Source organism: Streptopelia decaocto, assembly GCF_964273445.1.
Source record: "Streptopelia decaocto genome assembly, chromosome: 4".
Taxonomy (NCBI): Eukaryota; Metazoa; Chordata; class Aves; order Columbiformes; family Columbidae; genus Streptopelia; species Streptopelia decaocto.
Window position 1 is genome coordinate 131,057 of NC_138658.1, and position 21,379 is coordinate 152,435.

The window sequence follows — 21,379 nt, forward strand, 5'->3', positions numbered from 1 at the left end:
GTGGCTTTTGTGTCGGTCTCTGTCCTTTCGCTGGCTGGTTTTACAGGGCGTCTGCCAATTTATTTCCAGTTTCCTGATCGGCGTTTCCCTTCTGAGGCCCTTTGCAACCCATGACGGCAACTTTTCTAGCAAAAGCACAGCTTCCAGCAACTGGAGCATCCCGTTCAATCTGCCTTCCTTGTGCTGTTAATAAACTTTATTCTTTTCAATTGTCTTCAAGGGCATGCACCACTCGAAAAACCTGCTTAGAATCAGTGCAAATATTAATCTTCTTCTCTTTGCATAACTCTAAAGCTCGCGTGAGAGCAAGTTCTGACTGCGAACCCCGCGGGTCACACAGCGTCTCTGCCCCCTGGCAGCTTCTCTTCACAAGCGAGAAGAGAAAACAGGGACAGGTATCTGAAAAAACAAGGCAGAGAACACAGCAGCGGGGGGGACAGAGGAAAAGAGGCCGGAAGAGCACCGAGGAACAGGGCAGAGGAAGAAACAAATCGGCGCGGCGGGGCGGAGGCGGAGGAAAAAAGCCCGGCACGGTCAATGGGACAGAGAGGAACGCGGCCACGGGCAGGGAGCGGGACACGGGGACGCAGCGAGAAACCACGGGACGCGGGGAGATACCAAAACGTCGGCAAAAAAGACTCTTGAACACTGTTCTGAAAGTGTTAAACGGCAGGCAATTTCAATACAGCGCACCGCACGCTCAAGGATCGCCCCTGTAATCGAGCGTGCATGTGACTCACGCTTCTTGGTATTGATTACATCTACCTATTGGATATTCATTTGCTCCCAGCGCTTAGTTAATGCATTAAACGGAAGCTCTTTCCATAACCCCACCCTTCGCTGGCAGTCCATCCTTGGTGTGCCAGCGTGTCCACCAAGGGTCTCCAGCGGTCCCCGGTGCCCCCCCGCCCCGGTGTCGGCTTCTCGACCTCATTTCTTGAGCACGCCCACTCTCATTTTGTGCTGCTACTCAAGTAGCTCCTTCTCCATTCAGTGGAACGTTCCATTTTCCCAGCCTGCGAGCCAAGGACATCCCGCTTTGCGCCACCTCCAGTCCCTGTAGAGCCAGTTTTTCTCTCTTAGGTTTCTGTTACGTTAGGCCTGGTCTTGCTACCTTATGCCGAGGGCTTTCTAAAAGATTTTTGTTCCTCCTATCAACGGGAAGCAAGAAGGAGAGCAACAGGCAAAACCGATGGCAGAGCGAGAGAGACCGCGGGGAGCACAGGGGGCTGGAGGAACAAAGAGAGGAATGAGGAGCCACGCCGAGAGACGGAGGGCAGGGAAAAAACAACAAAAAAAGAGAAAAACGGGGCGGGGGGCAGCACGAAGGCTCAGAACAGGAACGAGGATGGGAACAGCGCCATACAGAATGAAGAAAGCCAGCAACGCTGAGCACGACAAAGGCACAGAGAGAGAAGACGAAGGGAGGGAGGAAGGAAAGAGAAAGACAGGAAGGTCGGGGGACAGAGCAGCACGTACAGACACAGAGAGGAAGAGAAGAGCGCGGGGACACACAGACGAGAGCGCAGCGGGGGGACACGCACACGGACGAGAACGCAGCGGGGGGACGGACACGAGAGCGCAGCGGGGACAAGAACGGGCCAGAGAAAGCGTGGGGAAAAAGGAGACGGAGGGGCAGGGAGGCACCAGGACACAGAAGCCGGGGACGAGGCCCGAGGGCCAGGGACTCACAGCGGCTCTCGCTTTCGGTGGCTGCCAGGAGGCTTCTAACAGCTCAGACGCTCCTGTCCCCTCCTCTCCTCCCTCGGGGCGCTCGGCCGTCCTCAGCCTAGGAGAACACGGTGTGGTGTCAGGGCTGCTACGAGACGAGGCTTCGGGGACACGGAGCCTCGCTGGCTCGCTCGCCACGCAGCCATCCCGCTCCGGGATACGCGCACGGACCTGCCGCGCACCTAGACGGCCTGGCCCGCTGCACGCCACGCAGAGGGACCCTTCGCCACCCGGAGAGAGGGGCTCCCTCTCTTGCCCGCCGCAGGAAGCAGACGTCGGGCCGACGGACCCGCACTTCTTCCTCTTTACCTCTCCGGCTCCAGCCGCGGCAGCACCCGTCCACAGACGGGACGCGCTCCCCCGTCCCTTTTCCCGCCGCGCTGCCAGACGAGCCTTGCCAGCCCGAGGCGGGCGCAGCCGACGGCATCCCCGGGGTGGCAGCGAACGGCCGCATCCTCAGCGTGGCCTCTGGGAGCAGGAAAGAAGAAGCGGCAGCCGTTAGCACCGTAGCTCACCCCTGCCTGAGCCTGCTCCTTCCGCACGGGCCACCGGAGAGGTGCCGAGGGCCGGCCTGCCGCCTTCACCGTGGGGCTCGGGAGCGGCCCAGGAACACGGGACGGGTGGGCAGGAGCTGCCGCAGCTGGGGCCGGCTGCACGGGGCGAGCGGGGCCGCGGGAGGAGGCTCAGGGGGAGCTCTGGCGAGCTGGGGACGCACCCGGCATCTGCCCCCGGCCGGCTGGCGCCTCCTGCTCCTCTGCGGCACGCTAGCCAATACACTGACAATACACCTATTAGTTAAATAGAAACTAAGCACTCTGCTTCTAAACAACGTGTTATTTAATCTTCTGTCTCCCTCTTGTCATGCAGAAGGATCTAAAAGGTGAAAAATATCCCCTCAGTGTGCAGGGGGTCAGAAAGCATTTACCTCACATCAGCTGGTTAATGAGGGTATGAGTTCTATAACTTCATGGCAGCATACATTAACTTGGCAGCTTCTCTCGAATTCCCCCCTTTGCAATATACAAGTTTCTCTTTTAGTGAATTTGCCTGTCAGCTAAAGCTTCATATTAGCTGCATTTTCCTGGACAACCAGATACATGTTGTGGTAAACAGAGCAATAGAATGCTAACTTGTTGCTAAGGACACATTCACATCTTGCAAGAGAGGCAACAAGAAACAGGTGACGGAGAAACTGACCGACTGTGTATAACATCCCATTCACGTGAATACTTCATATAAAAGTGGGAGATCATGAGGATCTTGTCCTCCTAATGGATATTGGTCTCCAAATTGTAGCCTGGGAAATGAAACGATATGCTGGAAGAATCGAAGCAAAGCAAACCCCTTGGAGGAAATGGGGGATTTAAGGAGATCTTGGCAGAATCCTGCCTCTACCTATGTCAACGAACCACGGAAAGCCCCCGATGGATTATTTTGGATATGTGGGAATAGAGCTTAGAACGAGTTAATGCCTAAATGGAGAGGGTCTTGTACAATAGGGATAATTCAACCAGCATTTTTCCTTTTCCTAAAGGAAAAAGGGAGTCATCTGGGGAAACCTCTGTACGAAACTTTAAAGAGAGAGAAGAGGGGTTTAACAAATGTCCCCAGAGGAGGAACGCAAACTTGGAAAGATGATGAATGGCCTGCGAAAAGGATAATTGAATACTATGATCCAGCCACCTGGGCCCAAGATGGAAGCTGGGGATACCGTACCCCAATATACATGCTAAACCGAATTATCCGGTTGCAAGCAGTGGTTGAAATAAGAAGCAACCGGACAGCTGAGGCACTGAATCTCATAGCAAGACAATTGTCTCAGACCAGGGCTGCAGTGGACCAAAATCGGGTAGCCTTAGATTATCTTTTAGCTGAAGAAGGGGGTGTCTGTGGGAAATGGAATACTTCTGAGTGTTGTTTAGAAATAGATGGTAATGGGGAAGCTATCATGAAAACAGCAGAGGAGATAAAACGAGTTGCGCGTGTCCCAGTACAGAAATGGAATTCTATACTTACCGGCCATTGGTGGGATCACTTCTTTGGGGGAGCTGTTTGTACCGTGTATGATCCCGTGCTTTATTCGGTTAATACATTCAGTACTCCAGGCCAGGCAAATCTCAGCCGTGCCTATAGATCCTGAAATGGCAACAAAACGAACAGGGTATAAATTGATGATTTTCAAAGATAACACCAAACCGGACCTGGCCGCCGCTAGGCAAGTACTAGCTAACGTTGAGGCCAAAGCACGAATCAAGAGGATAAAAAGAAAACGTGGCAACTGTCAAAAATGCACTTGTGATTCGTGCTAAGATGTTGAATGTTTACAGATATAACCAAATGAGGCACGGGCTCTGAACCTGGAAAAAGGAAAAGCTGTAGTTTTTGCCGTTCCAGTGCACGGTCAGAACCAAGGCCTATCCAAGAATTAAACCGAACTACGGTACACCTCACCGCTACATACAGAGCCGGCTTTACACCGCAACGGAGCACCGCAACAACCGGTACCAAAAGCCCGGCCCCAGCTCTCAGCAAAGAAAGACTCCTCACCCGTCCTCGCGCGTCCCCGCGGCGACCCGACCGAGACCAGGAGTCTCTCCACAGAAACCCCCGGGGCGCGCCGAGAGAGTCCTCGACTCCACGGGCCCTGCGGCCGCACAGAGCGGGTCCTCCGGCCGCCTCGCCGCCCGAAACGGGGAAAGAAACGGGACGGCAGAGTCAGCGGCGCTGCTAAGCCGCGTGCTGTACTGCATTGGATGAGGTTAGTTATAACCATTTGGTTTCTCGCTGACAACACATCTGTTAATTATTAGTTAAATATAAACTAAGCTCTCAGCTTCTAAACAACGTGTTACTTAACCTTCCGTCTCCCTCCTCTCATGCAGAAGGATCTAAAAGGCGAAAAATGTCCCCTCACCGTGCAGGCGCTCAGAAAGCATTTCCCTCACGTCAACCGGTTCATGAGGGCTACATCTTCTATAACTTCATCGCAGCATACGTTAACTTGGCAGCTTCTCTTCAAAAGTGAGAAGAGAACACAGGGACAGGCACCTGAAAAAACAAGGCAGAGAACAAAGCAGCTGGGAACATCGTGTCATTTACACATGCACGTACCACCACCCCCCAAAAGTGGGGGGGCTCCCCTAGGAAAACAAAGCGGGGGCAGCGCCCCAAACAGCCGCAGCCCCCGGCCCGCAGGCCGGCAGCTGCCCCCCGGCACGGCAATGCTGCTGGCCAACCTGAGCAGGGAGCTGTTCGTGCCGGCCAATATCGATACCCCCCTTCGCTCTCTCGCGGGAGAGCAAGTTCTTCAGCTTTCTGGGCAGAAGTCCCTGGAGGTAAAGGTTCAGCTCCCATTACCTGCTGGGCAGCCGTCCCCGCACGCCCGGCTTCACGTACCCCTTGCTTTACGCAAAGCTGCTTCCATCAGTGACCCAGGAGTCTTTGGCATCCTCCAGTGGACGGTCCTTTCAATCCGCTCCTGCTGTTGCCAAGCATTCGTGGGCCACCGACTGCAGGACGGATCCACTGAGGAAAGAAGCCGCACCGACAACGTTAGCAGTAGCAATATTTACACCATTAAACGTTCTAAGGAGGCACCGAGGGAGGGATGTTGTTTGCACACAAACGGGGACCTGACCCCCGTCGGGGGGACGGACGCTGACACGCGGAGACCTGACTGCGAACCCCGCGGGTCACACAGCGTCTCTGCCCCCTGGCAGCTTCTCTTCACAAGCGAGAAGAGAAAACAGGGACAGGTATCTGAAAAAACAAGGCAGAGAACACAGCAGCGGGGAGGACAGAGGAAAAGAGGCCGGAAGAGCACCGAGGAACAGGGCAGAGGAAGAAACAAATCGGCGCGGCGGGGCGGAGACGGAGGAAAAAAGCCCGGCACGGTCAATGGGACAGAGAGGAACGCGGCCACGGGCAGGGAGCGGGACACGGGGACGCAGCGAGAAACCACGGGACGCGGGGAGGTACCAAAACGTCGGCAAAAAAGACTCTTGAACACTGTTCTGAAAGTGTTAAACGGCAGGCAATTTCAATACAGCGCACCACACGCTCAAGGATCGCCCCGTAATCGAGCGCTCATGTGACTCACGCTTCTTGGTATTGATTACATCTACCTATTGGATATTCATTTGCTCCCAGCGCTTAGTTAATGCATTAGACGGAAGCTCTTTCCATAACCCCACCCTTCGCTGGCAGTCCATCCTTGGTGTGCCAGCGTGTCCACCAAGGGTCTCCAGCGGTCCCCGGTGCCCCCCCGCCCCGGTGTCGGCTTCTCGACCTCATTTCTTGAGCACGCCCACTCTCATTTTGTGCTGCTACTCAAGTAGCTCCTTCTCCATTCAGTGGAACGTTCCATTTTCCCAGCCTGCGAGCCAAGGACATCCCGCTTTGCGCCACCTCCAGTCCCTGTAGAGCCAGTTTTTCTCTCTTAGGTTTCTGTTACGTTAGGCCTGGTCTTGCTACCTTATGCCGAGGGCTTTCTAAAAGATTTTTGTTCCTCCTATCAACGGGAAGCAAGAGGGAGAGCAACAGGCAAAACCGATGGCAGAGCGAGAGAGACCGCGGGGAGCACAGGGGGCTGGAGGAACAAAGAGAGGAATGAGGAGCCACGCCGAGAGACGGAGGGCAGGGAAAAAACAACAAAAAAAGAGAAAAACGGGGCGGGGGGCAGCACGAAGGCTCAGAACAGGAACGAGGATGGGAACAGCGCCATACAGAATGAAGAAAGCCAGCAACGCTGAGCACGACAAAGGCACAGAGAGAGAAGACGAAGGGAGGGAGGAAGGAAAGAGAAAGACAGGAAGGTCGGGGGACAGAGCAGCACGTACAGACACAGAGAGGAAGAGAACAGCGGGGAGACACACAGACAAGACAGCACAGCAGAGGGGGGAAACGAGAGCGCACAGCGGGGGGGGCAGACGAGAGCGCACAGCGGGGACAAGAGAACAGCGGGGACAAGAACAGGCCAGAGAAAGCGTGGCGAAAAAGGAGACGGAGGGGCAGGGAGGCACCAGGACACAGAAGCCGGGGACGAGGCCCGAGGGCCAGGGACTCACAGCGGCTCTCGCTTTCGGTGGCTGCCAGGAGGCTTCTAACAGCTCAGACGCTCCTGTCCCCTCCTCTCCTCCCTCGGGGCGCTCGGCCGTCCTCAGCCTAGGAGAACACGGTGTGGTGTCAGGGCTGCTACGAGACGAGGCTTCGGGGACACGGAGCCTCGCTGGCTCGCTCGCCACGCAGCCATCCCGCTCCGGGATACGCGCACGGACCTGCCGCGCACCTAGACGGCCTGGCCCGCTGCACACCACGCAGAGGGACCCTTCGCCACCCGGAGAGAGGGGCTCCCTCTCTTGCCCGCCGCAGGAAGCAGACGTCGGGCCGACGGACCCGCATTTCTTCCTCTTTACCTCTCCGGCTCCAGCCGCGGCAGCACCCGTCCACAGACGGGACGCGCTCCCCCGTCCCTTTTCCCGCCGCGCTGCCAGACGAGCCTCGCCAGCCCGAGGCGGGTGCAGCCGACGGCATCCCCGGGGTGGCAAGGAACGGCCGCATCCTCAGCGTGGCCTCTGGGAGAGGGAAAGAAGAAGCGGCAGCCGTTAGCACCGTAGCTCACCCCTGCCTGAGCCTGCTCCTTCCGCACGGGCCACCGGAGAGGTGCCGAGGGCCGGCCTGCCGCCTTCACCGTGGGGCTCGGGAGCGGCCCAGGAACACGGGACGGGTGGGCAGGAGCTGCCACAGCTGGGGGCGGCTGCACGGGGCGAGCGGGGCCGCGGGAGGAGGCTCAGGGGGAGCTCTGGCGAGCTGGGGACGCACCCGGCATCTGCCCCCGGCCGGCTGGCGCCTCCTGCTCCTCTGCGGCACGCTGGCCAATACACTGACAATACACCTATTAGTTAAATAGAAACTACGCACTCTGCTTCTAAACAACGTGTTATTTAATCTTCTGTCTCCCTCTTGTCATGCAGAAGGATCTAAGAGGTGAAAAATATCCCCTCAGCATGCAGGGGGTCAGAAAGCATTTACCTCACATCAACTGGTTAATGAAGGTATGAGTTCTTATAACTTCATCACAGCATACATTAACTTGGCAGCTTCTCTTGAATTCCCCCCTTTGCAATATACTTGCAAATTCTTTGGCAGTATAAATCTACAAAATATTATCACCTCGTGCTGTGGTACAGCACAATTATTTGTTACCCACTAGCAGTACCAAACAGAACACTGTAGCATAATATAAGGCAAAATGATCAACATCAACATCAGACTCATAAGATCAACGCTGACAGAGCTCTGAAGCCGCAGCTCCTGCCGGTTCTGACGGTTGTTTCTTATCTGGCACCTCTGGCTGCTTCGGGTCGAGCAGCGTCTCTGCCCCCTGGCCGTGCGCTGCAGTACCCGAGTTTCGCCACAGGGCGGCAGCACAGAGACCCGCCGCGGCAGCCCCGGGCGAGCGGTCGCGCCGCGTGCCGCGGGAATCCCGAAAAAAAAAACCCAAAAAACAAAGGCAACAGAACAAAAAAGCACACGGAGAGCCGCGGCACGGAAGCCGCGCCTACGGGACACGGAACCCGCCGCGCCTCGCCCCGAGCTCCCGCCGAAGCGGCGCCCCACCACCGAGCCTGCAACCGCGCCTCAGCTCCGCTTTTAAACGCGCCCCCACTAACGGGGGCTGCGCCGCTCCCGGAGGGACTGCCGGGCCGCGCACGGGCGCTGCGCCGGAGGGAGACGCGGCTCCAGACCGCAAGCCTTCAGCGCACCTGCCCTCGGGCTCGCACGCCGCCCACCAGCTTCGCCAGCTCGGCCGTAAGGGCGGGGGGGAAACGGAGCCCATCCCGCTCCCCCCGTTCCAACGGCACGGTCCCCGTGGCCGCACTCACCTGCCGCGTCTCTCGCCGCTCCGTTCCCCTCGCGCTCTCCCGCCGGGCTCCGCGGGCACCGACACCGCCGGCCGCAGCGAGCGCTCCGCAGCAGCCCCGACCCCCGTTCCCGTTCGCTCCCGGTTACCCCCCCCCAACCGAGGCGCTCGCGGTTTGGACATGCGCAGTAGGGATACGGCAGCACCCGCCCCTTGCCGCGTCCCGGTTGGCTGCCTAGGACACGTCAATCAGCTCTCTCGCCGCCTATCAGCGCTCGCTGTTGGGGCATGCGCAGTAGGGAGACCGCAACGCCCGCCCCTCTGCCAACCTGATAGGCGGACAGTGTGGCAACTGACGTGCCTAGGCAGCCAACCAGCGCTCCGCCCCTCCAGCCCTCCCGCGCCATCTGATTGGCCCGCTCTGAATCCTCTCAATCCTCACCCGCACGGCCTCTCCTTGGGGAAAAAACATGCCCAAACACTAGGGAGCCATGGGGAAACCAGTGAGAGACAAGACGGACAGCAGCAACGGCAAGTGCAATCTGGCTTCAATTCTGATCGTGCACTTCAAAGCCTCTCTCAGTCCTACCAATGACTGCTCCTTTTCTGGAAGAACAAACTTTCTTACCTGAACATCCTAAATTGAAGACTCCACGGAACAGAAGGGGAATGAGCCGCAGGACAACGTGCCATCGATTTACACTAATGGGGAAAAAAACGCCTAGAAGTCAACCCCAAATTTAAAATTGCACGTGTCTTTTCCAAGCAGAATGAGCCTGTGATTCCACAAAAAAGGAGGGCAAAGAGCAGGTCAGCTTATCAGAGAAAGACAGTGACAGGGAGCCAGAGACACAGAGAGGTGACACAGAGAGAGGGAGAGCGAGGCAAACGGGACGGAGAGGCCAAAATGAGCGCTCCACAGCCTCCCCCCGCTCGCCCCGAGACACCACGGACGCGTTTGCAAGGCAGGCAGCTGTTCAAACGGGATTGAGTCGGCGCACTCTGATTGGCTGCTTTACACCCCACCGCGCCGTCCTCCTATTGGATGCGCCTTCCGCGGTCCGCGCCCAGGTGCCCGCCTCACGTCGGACCTGACTGAGGACTGCGCACTTTGGGCATGCGCAGTACGGACACCCCAACGCCCGCCGCTCCGGCAACCTGATTGGCTGCCTACGCACATCACTTGCCATTCTCCCCGCCTATCAGCGCTCCGCCCCTCCAGCCCTCCCGAGCGATCTGATTGGCCCATTCTGAATCCTCACCATTTAGAAACAGCCGCTATTTAGTGGTTCATTTTTACTTCTCTTTAAAAAAAAAAAAAAAAAAAAAAAAAAGTAACGTTTTGACTCCGTTTGGTTCTGAGCGTTGTTGCCTCCAATCTCATGGCTCTGTTAGAATTTAAATACTAAACACTCCCCATTACTTTCCAATGCTCTTTAAAATCTAAAGCTTCCTTACTTTGTTTCCTATGCAGTCATTCGTGCCTGCCTGCAGTTTATTTCATAACGGTTGTGCAAATGGAGCTACCAATGACTCCACATTAGTTTTCTGCCTTTACCATTTCAAAGGAATTCCAAACAATGTGGTTTTTAAACTAGGATGCAGATTGGGAATAACTGCTGCCTAGTTCACCAAGAAGTAATAGCTGAAATTAAATTCAGTTATTGCTCACGCCTAAATAATTTCATTTATTTACACTTTAACATTTTTATCATTACATTACTACCAGCCGGATTAACTAGCACACATTATTTTTTATTACAAACTAGAGATTTTTTCTCCACAGGTATTACTTCCAATTAGTGCTGCCACTCTTTTAAATTTTACTACATCAATTGGAGATAATTACTGTCTGCAGAGTTTTGAGTAACAGCTAGAGTAGATGACAGGCATTATTTACTCCCAAAGACTCTTCTGGTTACTCTTATTTACCTTTTCATTCTAAATGTCTTACAGTAAGTAAGTAGTTACAATCATAAAACACCAGGGCCTTGGAATTTCCAGGAAAACCCACCGCAGCGCCTCGACGCGTCCAGAGATCGTCGGTGCCGGCTCCGCCAACGACGCGCCCAACCAGCCCCACGGTTGGGTGCCGGCTCACCACACTTCGGGTGCCGGCTCTGCAGGTGCTGAGACATTCAAGATTGGTTTTCTATATTTTGTATTATTTTCTCTATTCTTATCAGTAGCATTAGTAAAACATTGTTAATATTTCCAGCTCTCTTCTCTCTGTCCTTCTCCCCCTCCCGATCGCCTGTCAGAAAAGGAAAACAGCCCCAGCGGGCAGCTCATTACTTTAAAATGCCATTCACATACGTACATACCAGAGCCCCCAAACCCGGGGGGGCAGCGCCCCGAACAGCCGCAGCCACGTCCCACAGGCCGGCAGCCGCCCCCCGGCACGCTGGGGACGGACGACGGTGCCGCGTCTCCCGCTCCGGCGCTGCTCCCCCCACCGGGGCTGGGGGTCTGCTGAGCATGGGGCGGTCACAGCTCCCCCTGAAACACAGCAATTCCACAGGAGAGTTCTTGAAACATAGCCCCTCGTTTTGCACGTTTCCAGAAAGCATTTCTTATGTCAACTGCCTGATGACAGGCTTGTCTTTTGTAACTTAATCACACTATACATTAATTTAGCAGCTTCTCTTGAATTCCCCCCTTTGCAATATACTTGCAAATTCTTTGACAGTACAAATCTACGAAATATTATCACCTCGTGCTATGGTACAGCACAATTATTTGTTACCCACTAGCAGTGCCAAACAGAACACTGTAGCATAATGTAAGACAAAATGACTAGCATCAACATCAGAGTCATAAGATCAACGCTGATGGAGCTCTGAAGCCGCAGCTCCTGCCGGTTCTGACGGTTCTTTCTTATCTGGCACCTCTGACTGCTTGTGTTTCTTATCTGGCACCTCTGGCTGCTTCGGGGCAAGCAGCGTCTCTGCCCCCTGGCCGTGCGCTGCAGTACCCGAGTTTCGCCACAGGGCGGCAGCACTGAGGCGCGCCGCGGCACCGCATTGGGGCGGCCGGGTGCAGCACCGCGCTTTGTCCACAGGACGGCGACACTGAGACCCGCCGCGGCACAAATGGCATTTCTGTCCCCCCAGAAATCCTGGGTCCCTCCGGAACTCCTGGGTCCCCCTCCGGAACTCCTGGGGGAAAAAAACATGCCCCTGGCGGTGGGGGGCTGTGCTGGTTTTGTTACAAAACAAGTTTCTCTTTTAGTGAATTTGCCTGTCAGCTAAAGCTTCATATTAGCTGCATTTTCCTGGACAACCAGATACATGTTGTGGTAAACAGAGCAATGGAATGCTAACTTGTTGCTAAGGACACATTCACATCTTGCAAGAGGGGCAACAAGAAACAGGTGACGGAGAAACTGACCGACTGTGTATAACATCCCATTCACGTGAATACTTCATATAAAAGTGGGAGATCATGAGGATCTTGTCCTCCTAATGGATATTGGTCTGGAAATTGTAGCCTGGGAAATGAAACGATATGCTGGAAGAATCGAAGCAAAGCAAACCCCTTGGAGGAAATGGGGGATTTAAGGAGATCTTGGCAGAATCCTGCCTCTACCGATGTCAACGAACCATGGAAAGCCCCCGATGGATTATTTTGGATATGTGGGAATAGAGCTTAGAACGAGTTAATGCCTAAATGGAGAGGGTCTTGTACAATAGGGATAATTCAACCAGCATTTTTCCTTTTCCCAAAGGAAAAAGGGAGTCATCTGGGGAAACCTCTGTACGAAACTTTAAACAGAGAGAAGAGGGGTTTAACAAATGTCCCCAGAGGAGGAACGCAAACTTGGAGAGATGATGAATGGCCTGCGAAAAGGATAATTGAATACTATGATCCAGCCACCTGGGCCCAAGATGGAAGCTGGGGATACCGTACCCCAATATACATGCTAAACCGAATTATCCGGTTGCAAGCAGTGGCTGAAGTAATAAGCAACCGGACAGCTGAGGCACTGAATCTCATAGCGAGACAATTGTCTCGGACCAGGGCTGCAGTGGACCAAAATCGGGTAGCCTTAGATTATCTTTTAGCTGAAGAAGGGGGTGTCTGTGGGAAATGGAATACTTCTGAGTGTTGTTTAGAAATAGATGGTAATGGGGAAGCTATCATGAAAATAGCAGAGGAGATAAAACGAGTTGCGCATGTCCCAGTACAGAAATGGAATTCTATACTTACCGGCCATTGGTGGGATCACTTCTTTGGGGGAGCTGTTTGTACCGTGTATGATCCCGTGCGTTATTCAGTTAATACATTCAGTATTCCAAGCCATGCAAATCTCAGCCGTGCCTATAGATCCTGAAATGGCAACAAAAGGAACATCGTGTCATTTACACGTGCACGTACCACCACCCCCCAAAAGTGGGGGGCTCCCCTAGGAAAACAAAGCGGGGGCAGCGCCCCAAACAGCCGCAGCCCCCGGCCCACAGGCCGGCAGCTGCCCCCCGGCACGGCAATGCTGCTGGCCAGCCTGAGCAGGGAGCTGTTCGTGCCGGCCAATATCGACACCCCCCTTCTCCAGGCAGTTTGGAGAACTCTATTTGCCAGTGTTGCCCCGGTACATTTCCCTCGTCCAGTTGCTCTTCTCTGTACCCTGTATACAGTATTAAGATGGTTTTCTAGACACATTTCACATTGCCGGGTCACTCGCTCGCAAAGAGTTTCTAAATTCGCTCTTACCTTTTCGTCTCATCTTGACAGAGCGCATCAGCTCCTCACGCCGCGAGGCACCGCTGCTCTCCCGTCGCCGGTGACGGCTTCTTTGGACCCTAATTCTAACTTGGCTATAAATCTCCTATTAATTTCTTATCCTCTTTGTTACAGTTTCCTGATGTTGCTCGGAGGAGACCGCCACCTGGGATCAGAGACGTGGCTTTTGTGTCGGTCTCTGTCCTTTCGCTGGCTGGTTTTACAGGGCGTCTGCCAATTTATTTCCAGTTTCCTGATCGGCGTTTCCCTTCTGAGGCCCTTTGCAACCCATGACGGCAACTTTTCTAGCAACAGCACAGCTTCCAGCAACTGGAGCATCCCGTTCAATCTGCCTTCCTTGTGCTGTTAATAAACTTTATTCTTTTCAATTGTCTTCAAGGGCATGCACCACTCGAAAAACCTGCTTAGAATCAGTGCAAATATTAATCTTCTTCTCTTTGCATAACTCTAAAGCTCGCGTGAGAGCAAGTTCTGACTGCGAACCCCGCGGGTCACACAGCGTCTCTGCCCCCTGGCAGCTTCTCTTCACAAGCGAGAAGAGAAAACAGGGACAGGTATCTGAAAAAACAAGGCAGAGAACACAGCAGCGGGGGGGACAGAGGAAAAGAGGCCGGAAGAGCACCGAGGAACAGGGCAGAGGAAGAAACAAATCGGCGCGGCGGGGCGGAGGCGGAGGAAAAAAGCCCGGCACGGTCAATGGGACAGAGAGGAACGCGGCCACGGGCAGGGAGCGGGACACGGGGACGCAGCGAGAAACCACGGGACGCGGGGAGATACCAAAACGTCGGCAAAAAAGACTCTTGAACACTGTTCTGAAAGTGTTAAACGGCAGGCAATTTCAATACAGCGCACCGCACGCTCAAGGATCGCCCCTGTAATCGAGCGTGCATGTGACTCACGCTTCTTGGTATTGATTACATCTACCTATTGGATATTCATTTGCTCCCAGCGCTTAGTTAATGCATTAAACGGAAGCTCTTTCCATAACCCCACCCTTCGCTGGCAGTCCATCCTTGGTGTGCCAGCGTGTCCACCAAGGGTCTCCAGCGGTCCCCGGTGCCCCCCCGCCCCGGTGTCGGCTTCTCGACCTCATTTCTTGAGCACGCCCACTCTCATTTTGTGCTGCTACTCAAGTAGCTCCTTCTCCATTCAGTGGAACGTTCCATTTTCCCAGCCTGCGAGCCAAGGACATCCCGCTTTGCGCCACCTCCAGTCCCTGTAGAGCCAGTTTTTCTCTCTTAGGTTTCTGTTACGTTAGGCCTGGTCTTGCTACCTTATGCCGAGGGCTTTCTAAAAGATTTTTGTTCCTCCTATCAACGGGAAGCAAGAAGGAGAGCAACAGGCAAAACCGATGGCAGAGCGAGAGAGACCGCGGGGAGCACAGGGGGCTGGAGGAACAAAGAGAGGAATGAGGAGCCACGCCGAGAGACGGAGGGCAGGGAAAAAACAACAAAAAAAGAGAAAAACGGGGCGGGGGGCAGCACGAAGGCTCAGAACAGGAACGAGGATGGGAACAGCGCCATACAGAATGAAGAAAGCCAGCAACGCTGAGCACGACAAAGGCACAGAGAGAGAAGACGAAGGGAGGGAGGAAGGAAAGAGAAAGACAGGAAGGTCGGGGGACAGAGCAGCACGTACAGACACAGAGAGGAAGAGAAGAGCGCGGGGACACACAGACGAGAGCGCAGCGGGGGGACACGCACACGGACGAGAACGCAGCGGGGGGACGGACACGAGAGCGCAGCGGGGACAAGAACGGGCCAGAGAAAGCGTGGGGAAAAAGGAGACGGAGGGGCAGGGAGGCACCAGGACACAGAAGCCGGGGACGAGGCCCGAGGGCCAGGGACTCACAGCGGCTCTCGCTTTCGGTGGCTGCCAGGAGGCTTCTAACAGCTCAGACGCTCCTGTCCCCTCCTCTCCTCCCTCGGGGCGCTCGGCCGTCCTCAGCCTAGGAGAACACGGTGTGGTGTCAGGGCTGCTACGAGACGAGGCTTCGGGGACACGGAGCCTCGCTGGCTCGCTCGCCACGCAGCCATCCCGCTCCGGGATACGCGCACGGACCTGCCGCGCACCTAGACGGCCTGGCCCGCTGCACGCCACGCAGAGGGACCCTTCGCCACCCGGAGAGAGGGGCTCCCTCTCTTGCCCGCCGCAGGAAGCAGACGTCGGGCCGACGGACCCGCACTTCTTCCTCTTTACCTCTCCGGCTCCAGCCGCGGCAGCACCCGTCCACAGACGGGACGCGCTCCCCCGTCCCTTTTCCCGCCGCGCTGCCAGACGAGCCTTGCCAGCCCGAGGCGGGCGCAGCCGACGGCATCCCCGGGGTGGCAGCGAACGGCCGCATCCTCAGCGTGGCCTCTGGGAGCAGGAAAGAAGAAGCGGCAGCCGTTAGCACCGTAGCTCACCCCTGCCTGAGCCTGCTCCTTCCGCACGGGCCACCGGAGAGGTGCCGAGGGCCGGCCTGCCGCCTTCACCGTGGGGCTCGGGAGCGGCCCAGGAACACGGGACGGGTGGGCAGGAGCTGCCGCAGCTGGGGCCGGCTGCACGGGGCGAGCGGGGCCGCGGGAGGAGGCTCAGGGGGAGCTCTGGCGAGCTGGGGACGCACCCGGCATCTGCCCCCGGCCGGCTGGCGCCTCCTGCTCCTCTGCGGCACGCTAGCCAATACACTGACAATACACCTATTAGTTAAATAGAAACTAAGCACTCTGCTTCTAAACAACGTGTTATTTAATCTTCTGTCTCCCTCTTGTCATGCAGAAGGATCTAAAAGGTGAAAAATATCCCCTCAGTGTGCAGGGGGTCAGAAAGCATTTACCTCACATCAGCTGGTTAATGAGGGTATGAGTTCTATAACTTCATGGCAGCATACATTAACTTGGCAGCTTCTCTCGAATTCCCCCCTTTGCAATATACAAGTTTCTCTTTTAGTGAATTTGCCTGTCAGCTAAAGCTTCATATTAGCTGCATTTTCCTGGACAACCAGATACATGTTGTGGTAAACAGAGCAATAGAATGCTAACTTGTTGCTAAGGACACATTCACATCTTGCAAGAGAGGCAACAAGAAACAGGTGACGGAGAAACTGACCGACTGTGTATAACATCCCATTCACGTGAATACTTCATATAAAAGTGGGAGATCATGAGGATCTTGTCCTCCTAATGGATATTGGTCTCCAAATTGTAGCCTGGGAAATGAAACGATATGCTGGAAGAATCGAAGCAAAGCAAACCCCTTGGAGGAAATGGGGGATTTAAGGAGATCTTGGCAGAATCCTGCCTCTACCGATGTCAACGAACCACGGAAAGCCCCCGATGGATTATTTTGGATATGTGGGAATAGAGCTTAGAACGAGTTAATGCCTAAATGGAGAGGGTCTTGTACAATAGGGATAATTCAACCAGCATTTTTCCTTTTCCTAAAGGAAAAAGGGAGTCATCTGGGGAAACCTCTGTACGAAACTTTAAAGAGAGAGAAGAGGGGTTTAACAAATGTCCCCAGAGGAGGAACGCAAACTTGGAAAGATGATGAATGGCCTGCGAAAAGGATAATTGAATACTATGATCCAGCCACCTGGGCCCAAGATGGAAGCTGGGGATACCGTACCCCAATATACATGCTAAACCGAATTATCCGGTTGCAAGCAGTGGTTGAAATAAGAAGCAACCGGACAGCTGAGGCACTGAATCTCATAGCAAGACAATTGTCTCAGACCAGGGCTGCAGTGGACCAAAATCGGGTAGCCTTAGATTATCTTTTAGCTGAAGAAGGGGGTGTCTGTGGGAAATGGAATACTTCTGAGTGTTGTTTAGAAATAGATGGTAATGGGGAAGCTATCATGAAAACAGCAGAGGAGATAAAACGAGTTGCGCGTGTCCCAGTACAGAAATGGAATTCTATACTTACCGGCCATTGGTGGGATCACTTCTTTGGGGGAGCTGTTTGTACCGTGTATGATCCCGTGCTTTATTCGGTTAATACATTCAGTACTCCAGGCCAGGCAAATCTCAGCCGTGCCTATAGATCCTGAAATGGCAACAAAACGAACAGGGTATAAATTGATGATTTTCAAAGATAACACCAAACCGGACCTGGCCGCCGCTAGGCAAGTACTAGCTAACGTTGAGGCCAAAGCACGAATCAAGAGGATAAAAAGAAAACGTGGCAACTGTCAAAAATGCACTTGTGATTCGTGCTAAGATGTTGAATGTTTACAGATATAACCAAATGAGGCACGGGCTCTGAACCTGGAAAAAGGAAAAGCTGTAGTTTTTGCCGTTCCAGTGCACGGTCAGAACCAAGGCCTATCCAAGAATTAAACCGAACTACGGTACACCTCACCGCTACATACAGAGCCGGCTTTACACCGCAACGGAGCACCGCAACAACCGGTACCAAAAGCCCGGCCCCAGCTCTCAGCAAAGAAAGACTCCTCACCCGTCCTCGCGCGTCCCCGCGGCGACCCGACCGAGACCAGGAGTCTCTCCACAGAAACCCCCGGGGCGCGCCGAGAGAGTCCTCGACTCCACGGGCCCTGCGGCCGCACAGAGCGGGTCCTCCGGCCGCCTCGCCGCCCGAAACGGGGAAAGAAACGGGACGGCAGAGTCAGCGGCGCTGCTAAGCCGCGTGCTGTACTGCATTGGATGAGGTTAGTTATAACCATTTGGTTTCTCGCTGACAACACATCTGTTAATTATTAGTTAAATATAAACTAAGCTCTCAGCTTCTAAACAACGTGTTACTTAACCTTCCGTCTCCCTCCTCTCATGCAGAAGGATCTAAAAGGCGAAAAATGTCCCCTCACCGTGCAGGCGCTCAGAAAGCATTTCCCTCACGTCAACCGGTTCATGAGGGCTACATCTTCTATAACTTCATCGCAGCATACGTTAACTTGGCAGCTTCTCTTCAAAAGTGAGAAGAGAACACAGGGACAGGCACCTGAAAAAACAAGGCAGAGAACAAAGCAGCTGGGAACATCGTGTCATTTACACATGCACGTACCACCACCCCCCAAAAGTGGGGGGGCTCCCCTAGGAAAACAAAGCGGGGGCAGCGCCCCAAACAGCCGCAGCCCCCGGCCCGCAGGCCGGCAGCTGCCCCCCGGCACGGCAATGCTGCTGGCCAACCTGAGCAGGGAGCTGTTCGTGCCGGCCAATATCGATACCCCCCTTCGCTCTCTCGCGGGAGAGCAAGTTCTTCAGCTTTCTGGGCAGAAGTCCCTGGAGGTAAAGGTTCAGCTCCCATTACCTGCTGGGCAGCCGTCCCCGCACGCCCTGCTTCACGTACCCCTTGCTTTACGCAAAGCTGCTTCCATCAGTGACCCAGGAGTCTTTGGCATCCTCCAGTGGACGGTCCTTTCAATCCGCTCCTGCTGTTGCCAAGCATTCGTGGGCCACCGACTGCAGGACGGATCCACTGAGGAAAGAAGCCGCACCGACAACGTTAGCAGTAGCAATATTTACACCATTAAACGTTCTAAGGAGGCACCGAGGGAGGGATGTTGTTTGCACACAAACGGGGACCTGACCCCCGTCGGGGGGACGGACGCTGACACGCGGAGACCTGACTGCGAACCCCGCGGGTCACACAGCGTCTCTGCCCCCTGGCAGCTTCTCTTCACAAGCGAGAAGAGAAAACAGGGACAGGTATCTGAAAAAACAAGGCAGAGAACACAGCAGCGGGGAGGACAGAGGAAAAGAGGCCGGAAGAGCACCGAGGAACAGGGCAGAGGAAGAAACAAATCGGCGCGGCGGAGACGGAGGAAAAAAGCCCGGCACGGTCAATGGGACAGAGAGGAACGCGGCCACGGGCAGGGAGCGGGACATGGGGACGCAGCGAGAAACCACGGGACGCGGGGAGGTACCAAAACGTCGGCAAAAAAGACTCTTTAACACTGTTCTGAAAGTGTTAAACGGCAGGCAATTTCAATACAGCGCACCACACGCTCAAGGATCGCCCCGTAATCGAGCGCGCATGTGACTCACGCTTCTTGGTATTGATTACATCTACCTATTGGATATTCATTTGCTCCCAGCGCTTAGTTAATGCATTAGACGGAAGCTCTTTCCATAACCCCACCCTTCGCTGGCAGTCCATCCTTGGTGTGCCAGCGTGTCCACCAAGGGTCTCCAGCGGTCCCCGGTGCCCCCCCGCCCCGGTGTCGGCTTCTCGACCTCATTTCTTGAGCACGCCCACTCTCATTTTGTGCTGCTACTCAAGTAGCTCCTTCTCCATTCAGTGGAACGTTCCATTTTCCCAGCCTGCGAGCCAAGGACATCCCGCTTTGCGCCACCTCCAGTCCCTGTAGAGCCAGTTTTTCTCTCTTAGGTTTCTGTTACGTTAGGCCTGGTCTTGCTACCTTATGCCGAGGGCTTTCTAAAAGATTTTTGTTCCTCCTATCAACGGGAAGCAAGAAGGAGAGCAACAGGCAAAACCGATGGCAGAGCGAGAGAGACCGCGGGGAGCACAGGGGGCTGGAGGAACAAAGAGAGGAATGAGGAGCCACGCCGAGAGACGGAGGGCAGGGAAAAAACAACAAAAAAAGAGAAAAACGGGGCGGGGGGCAGCACGAAGGCTCAGAACAGGAACGAGGATGGGAACAGCGCCATACAGAATGAAGAAAGCCAGCAACGCTGAGCACGACAAAGGCACAGAGAGAGAAGACGAAGGGAGGGAGGAAGGAAAGAGAAAGACAGGAAGGTCGGGGGACAGAGCAGCACGTACAGACACAGAGAGGAAGAGAACAGCGGGGAGACACACAGACAAGACAGCACAGCAGAGGGGGGAGACGAGAGCGCACAGCGGGGGGGGGCAGACGAGAGCGCACAGCGGGGACAAGAGAACAGCGGGGACAAGAACAGGCCAGAGAAAGCGTGGGGAAAAAGGAGACGGAGGGGCAGGGAGGCACCAGGACACAGAAGCCGGGGACGAGGCCCGAGGGCCAGGGACTCACAGCGGCTCTCGCTTTCGGTGGCTGCCAGGAGGCTTCTAACAGCTCAGACGCTCCTGTCCCCTCCTCTCCTCCCTCGGGGCGCTCGGCCGTCCTCAGCCTAGGAGAACACGGTGGGGTGTCAGGGCTGCTACGAGACGAGGCTTCGGGGACACGGAGCCTCGCTGGCTCGCTCGCCACGCAGCCGTCCCGCTCCGGGATACGCGCACGGACCTGCCGCGCACCTTGACGGCCTGGCCCGCTGCACACCACGCAGAGGGACCCTTCGCCACCCGGAGAGAGGGGCTCCCTCTCTTGCCCGCCGCAGGAAGCAGACGTCGGGCCGACGGACCCGCATTTCTTCCTCTTTACCTCTCCGGCTCCAGCCGCGGCAGCACCCGTCCACGGACGGGACGCGCTCCCCCGTCCCTTTTCCCGACGCGCTGCCAGACGAGCCTCGCCAGCCCGAGGCGGGCGCAGCCGACGGCATCCCCGGGGTGGCAGCGAACGGCCGCATCCTCAGCGTGGCCTCTGGGAGAGGGAAAGAAGAAGCGGCAGCCGTTAGCACCGTAGCTCACCCCTGCCTGAGCCTGCTCCTTCCGCACGGGCCACCGGAGAGGTGCCGAGGGCCGGCCTGCCGCCTTCACCGTGGGGCTCGGGAGCGGCCCAGGAACACGGGACGGGTGGGCAGGAGCTGCCGCAGCTGGGGGCGGCTGCACGGGGCGAGCGGGGCCGCGGGAGGAGGCTCAGGGGGAGCTCTGGCGAGCTGGGGACGCACCCGGCATCTGCCCCCGGCCGGCTGGCGCCTCCTGCTCCTCTGCGGCACGCTGGCCAATACACTGACAATACACCTATTAGTTAAACAGAAACTAAGCACTCTGCTTCTAAACAACGTGTTATTTAATCTTCTGTCTCCCTCTTGTCATGCAGAAGGATCTAAGAGGTGAAAAATATCCCCTCAGCATGCAGGGGGTCAGAAAGCATTTCCCTCACATCAACTGGTTAATGAGGGTATGAGTTCTTATAACTTCATCACAGCATACATTAACTTGGCAGCTTCTCTTGAATTCCCCCCTTTGCAATATACTTGCAAATTCTTTGGCAGTATAAATCTACAA

The 21,379-nt window shown here is 55.4% G+C and overlaps 1 protein-coding gene and 1 long non-coding RNA gene across 2 annotated transcripts in view; both read right to left on the reverse strand.

The window, feature by feature from the left end:
- The window catches only part of LOC309438859 (uncharacterized protein), a 59,365-nt gene that overhangs the window by 18,826 nt on the left and 19,160 nt on the right, over positions 1-21,379 (reverse strand). The window lies entirely within an intron of this gene.
- On the reverse strand, positions 12,891-15,274 carry LOC309438754. Its single transcript, XR_014183852.1, has 3 exons — positions 15,185-15,274; positions 13,304-13,733; positions 12,891-12,922 (listed from the first exon to the last, which is right to left on the reverse strand). It is a non-coding gene; the product is annotated as an uncharacterized lncRNA (long non-coding RNA).